The sequence below is a fragment of the Sciurus carolinensis genome, chromosome 6 (genome assembly GCF_902686445.1).
Source record: "Sciurus carolinensis chromosome 6, mSciCar1.2, whole genome shotgun sequence".
NCBI classification, from domain to species: domain Eukaryota; kingdom Metazoa; phylum Chordata; class Mammalia; order Rodentia; family Sciuridae; genus Sciurus; species Sciurus carolinensis.
This window is the reverse complement of record NC_062218.1, coordinates 83,196,130-83,201,832: the sequence shown is the minus strand read 5'-3', so window position 1 is coordinate 83,201,832 and position 5,703 is coordinate 83,196,130. Positions and strand designations below refer to the sequence as shown.

The 5,703-nt window shown below is 35.6% G+C and overlaps 1 pseudogene; it reads right to left on the bottom strand.

Annotated features, from left to right (window-relative positions):
* Positions 1 to 1,965: 1,965 nt before the first annotated feature.
* On the bottom strand, positions 1,966 to 2,729 carry LOC124987330 (mortality factor 4-like protein 2; annotated as a pseudogene).
* Positions 2,730 to 5,703: the final 2,974 nt, after the last annotated feature.

Sequence of the window (5,703 nt, the reverse complement as noted above, 5' to 3'; positions counted from 1 at the left end):
TGTGTGTTTGAGAGAGAGCGAGGGAGAGAGAGAGAGATATCTCACATTGTCTTTATCCATTCATCTGTTGAAGGGCATCTAGGTTGGTTCCATCATTTAGCTATTGTGAATCAAGCTGCTGTAAACATCGATGTGGCTGCATCACTGTAGTATGTTGATTTCAAGTCCTTTGCCTTTGGGTATAAACCAAGGACTGGGATAACTGGATCAAGTGGTGGTTCCATTCCAAGTTTTCTGAGGAATCTCCATACTGCATTCCAGAGTGGTTGCATCGGTTTGCATTCCCACCAGCAATGTATGAGTGTACCTTTTTCCCCACATCCTCACCAACATTGTTGCTTGAATTCTTGATACTTGCCATGCTGATTGGAGTGAGATGAATCTTAAGAGTAGTTTTGATTTGCATTTCTCTAATTGCTAGAGATGTTGAAAACTTTTTCATATTTTTGTTGATCGATTGAATATCATCTGTGAAGTGTCTGTTCAGTTCCTTAACCTATTTATTGATTGTGTTATTTGTTTTTTGGTGTTAAGTTTTTTGAGTTCTTTATATATCTTGGAGATTAATGCTTTGTTTGAGGTGTATGTGGTAAAGATTTCTCCCAAATTGTAGGCTCTCTCTTCACATTATTGATTGATTCTTTTGCTGAAAAGAAGCTTTTTAGTTTGAATCCATCCCATTTACTGCTTCTTGATTTAACTTCTTACGCTTTAGGAGTCTTGTTAAGGAAGTCAGGTCCTAGGCTGACATGGTGAAGATTTGGGCCTACTTTTTTCTCTAGTAGTTGCAAGGTCTCTGTTCTAGTGCCTAAGTCTTTGATCCACAGTGAGTTGAGTTTCATGCAGGGTGAGAGATAAGGGTTTAATCTCATTTTGTTACATGTGGCTTCCCATTTTTCCATTGTTGAATAAACATTTTTTTTTTCTCCAGTGAATCTTTTTGGCACCTTTGTCTAGTATGAGTAACCATATTTATGTGAGTTTGTCTCTGTGTCTTCTATTCTGTACCATTGGTCTACATGTCTATTTGGGTGCCAATACAATGCTGTTTTTATTACTATAGCTCTGTATTATAATTGTATAATTTAAGGTCTGATATTGTGATGCCTTCTGCTTCACTTTTCTTGCTAAGGATTGCTGTGGGTATTCTGGGTCTCTGATCTTTCCAAATGAATTTCATGATTGTTTTTTCTAGTTCTGTGAAGAACATCATTGGGATTTTAATAGGAATTGTATTAAATTTGTATAACGCTTTTGGTAGTATGACCATTTCGACATATTAATTCTGCCTATCCAGGAGCATGGGAGGGCTTTCCATCTTCTAAGGTCTTCTTCAATTTCTTTTTCTTTTTTTTTTTCTTTTCTAGAAAACTGCAACTACACAATAATGCATTCCCTCTATCATGTTAGAACATGCATTAGACTGAAATACAAAAACCATGAAACAAATCACCATCCTTCAACAATTTGAGCAAAGATAGAATGCCTAAGGAACAACATAGATGGATTTGCAGAGGGTGGGCTGTTTTACTTCAAGCACCATAAAAAAAAAAAAAAAAAGCACAAATGCATGGGTTTTGGGGTATATACATTAAGTTGACCATTGGCACCAGGAATCAGGGTGTTTCATCACATAACATTTAACACATATTAGAAAATTGTGTAGTGTCAAAGGGATAGAACCACCAGCATTCAAGCAATGTTGTCAACTAGGCAATAAAATGTTCTACCATTCAGAAGAAACATTCATTTCTTCTTTAATTACTGCATACACTGGTAGCAACTTTGAAATGAGTAAAGGAGCTTTCACTCCTTTTATTTTGTTTAAACAGAACAGAAAACAAACTGAAACGTAAGCCCTGTTATACATTAACAATTTTAAAGAACATCAATTATACAAGGAGAAGCCTAAGAACAGAAAGTGTTTACAGATACCAGACATAATAGCGAGTGGTCAGTAGACCCTCACAGGGCTTTGTGGTGGTTCTCAGCAGAAGCCACTTTGTAATCACTGGCATTAAACAGAGATGCAGAACTCTTTGCCAGATATTTTAGGAAATCATGCAGATAGTTCAACAATAATGCAAGGCTCTTCTCATCAAGGGGCGTGTAAGCCAACATTGCTCCAATTCTTACAAATAATCTAAGTAGGTGTGGTGCTCCATAAACCTGGGACATTGGCACATCAGGGTGAGCCAAAAGGATTTTGGCATACTGGGGCCTCTCAAATTTGTAGAGCAGCTGAGTGACCAACATCACATTGAAATACTCTTTTATTCCTGCTACATCTTCATTAATGGCATATTCCTTGTTATCAGCACTCCCCTGTGATTTCCGACAATTTGCATACTCTTCCAGGATGACATCTACGTTCTTAGTAGGGAGCTGAAACAGCTGCTTCTACCTGGTTACCAAGTTCCAGTCCTTGACAAGCCATGGTTTCAATTCTTCAGGAATCTTCACTTTAACTTCCATTCTATTCTTAAATACCTCTTCACTCTCCCCAGTGGGGTCTGCCCGGGCCCTTTTCTTCCGAGGGGGCTGGGGTGCTTCCCTGGCACTGCCACCATCTCTATTTCCAGGAGTCTCCTGTTTGTTCTTTCTTGTCTTCCTCACAGATCCTGAAGGGGGGTTTTCTGCAGAGTGACCTCCCATCTTCCTGGGAGAGCTGGTTCAAGATTCTTTGGCTGTGGACCAGCTGTCTTCTTTCCCGAGAAGGCCCCTCTCATCTCACTTCTCTACGTGTAGCTTTGACTTGGTTTTTAAAGTTGTCTTCTTCAACGGATTGTTGTTCCAACCAACAATCTTCCTTCATTCCCTTCCAAGAACTCCTAGTGATTCCCCAGATGGAGTCTTACAGATCTGGGATGGTCTGGAAGGATGAAGTGGGAGACATGACCCCAAATTCTGTAATAGGGATGGTTCTGCAAACAGGATCAGATCTTCTGATCCTTACTGTATAGCAAACTTCGCTTTTATGATAGTGATCATCTTCCTCCTTTAGTGTGAGTTGCAGTCAATGACATTCCCCCTCTTAGGTTCTTAGCCCTCAATTTCTTTTTTTAGTGTTCTGTAGTTTTCATTGTAGAGAACTTTCACTTTTTTTTTTTTTTTTGAGGTGATTGTGAATGGGGCAGTGTTCTTGATTTCTCTTTCAGTGGATTCATTACTGATGTATAGGAATGTGTTTGATTTGTGGGTATTGATTTTATATGCTGCTACTTTGCTGAATTCATTTATTAGTTATAGAAGATTTTTGGTGGAATTTTTGAATTTTCCAGATGTAGAATCATACCATCGGCAAATAGTGAGTGTTTGATTTCTTTATCTATTTGTATACCTTTATTTTCTTTCTTCAGTCTAATTGCTCTGGTTAGAGTTTCAAGGACAATGTTGAATAAAAGTGGTGGAAGAGGGCATCTCTGTCTTGTTCCAGTTTTTAGAGGGTGTGCTTTCAATTTTTCTCTCTTTAGAATGATGTTGGTCTTGGATTTAGCATATATGGCTTTTATGATGTTGAGGTATATTCCTACTATCCCTAATTTTTCTAGTGTTTTGAACATGAAGGGGAGCTGTGTTTTATCAAATGTTTTTTCTGCATCTATTGAGATAATCATATGATTCTTGTTTTTAAGTCTATTAGTGTGATGAATTACATTTATTGATTTCCATTTGTTGAAACAACCCTACATCCCTGGGATGAACTCCACTTGATTGTCGTACACTATCTTTATAACATGTTTTTGTATGTGATTTGCCAGAATTTTATTGAGAATTTTTGCATCCATGCTCATCAGGGATATTGGTCTGAAGTTTTCTTTCCTTGATGTGTCTTTGTCTGGTTTTGGTATCAGGGTGATATTAGCCTCAGAATAAGTTTGATGGGTTCCCTCCTTTTCTATTTTATGGAATAATTTGAGGAGTATTGGTGTTAATTATTTTTTGAAAGTCTTGTAGAACTCAACTGAGAATCTGTCTGGTCCCAGGCTTTTCTTGGTTGGTAGACTTTTGATGGCTTCTTCTATTTCATTGATTGAAATTGATCTGTTTAAATTGTGTATGACCTCCTGATTCAGTTTAGGTAGGTCATATGTCTCTAGAAATTTGTCAATGTCTTAAATATTTTTTATTTTATTAGAGTATAAATTTTCATAATAGTTGTGTCTATTGTGGTATTTCCTTTTTCATCATGTATTTTTGTAATTTGGGTTTTCTCTCTTTTTCTCTTCATTAGTGTGGCTAGGGGTTTATCAATTTTATTGATTTTTTTCAAATAATCAACTTTTTGTTTTGTCAATTTTTTCAATTGTTTCTTTTGTTTCAATTTCATTAATTTTGGTCTGATTTTAATTATTTCCTATCCTATGTTTTTAGTGTTGATTTGTTCTTTTTCTAGGGCTTTGAGATGTAATATTAGGTCATTTATTTGTTGACTTTTTATTATTTTAATAAATGAGCTCAATGCAGTGAACTTTCCTCTCAGTACTGCCTTCATAGTGTCCCAGAGATTTTGTTATGTTGTATTGGTATTCTCATTTATCTCTATGTATTTTTTATTTCATCCTTGATTTCTTCTACTACCATTCATCATTCAATAGTATATTATTTAGTCTCCATGTGTTAGAATAGCTTCTATTTTTTATTTTATCATTGACTTCTAATTTCAGTATTATGATCTGATAGAATGCAAGGTGTCATCTCCAGTTTTTTGTATTTACTAAGAGTTGCTTTGTGGCATAAGATATGATATGGTCTATTTTAGTGGATTCATGTGCGATCAAGAAAAAAGTGTATTTGCTTGTTGATGGATAAAATATTCTATGCATGTCTGCTAAGTCTAAATTATTGATTGTATTATTTAGTTCTATAGTTTCTTTATTTAGTTTTTGTTTAGAAGATCTGTCCAGTATTGAGAGAGGTGTGTTAAATTCACCCAGTATTATTGTGTTGTGTTCTATTTGATTCTTAAAATTGAGAAGGGTTTGATGTACATAGATGCTCCATTATTTGGAGCATAAATATTTACGATCATTATGTCTTGTTGCTGTATAATTTCCTTCAGTAGAATGAAATGCCCTTTTTTGTCCCTTCTGATTAACTTTGGTTTGAAGTCCACTTTATTCGATATGAGAATGGAAACCCCTGTTTGTTTATATAATCCATATGAGTGATATGTTTTTTCTCCTCCTTTCACCTTCAGTCTGTGGATGTCTTTGCCTATGAGTTGAGTTCTTGGAGACAGCATATTGTTGGGTCTTGTTTTTTAATCCAATCTGCAAGTCTATGTCTTTTGATTGATGAGTTTAATCCATTAATATTCAAGGTTATAACTGAGGTATGACTTGTATCCCCAGTCATTTTGGTTTATTTCTGATTTTTAATTTGATTTAGTTTCTCTTTTGACTATTCCTTTAGTGTAGTTCTTCCCTTTGCTGGTTTTCATTTTATTTTTCATTTCATCCTCATGGAATATTTTGTTGAGAATGTCCTGTAGTGCCAGCTTTCTAAGTGTGAATTATTTTAACTTTTGTTTATCATGGAAGGTTTTTTATTTCATCTTCAAATCTGAAACAATTTTGCTGGATATAAAATTCTTGGTTGGCATTCATTTTCTTTCAGAGTTTGAAATATGTTGTTCCATGGCCTCCTAGCTTCGAGGATCTGGGTTGAAAAATCAGTTGAGATACCAATTGGTTTTCTCCT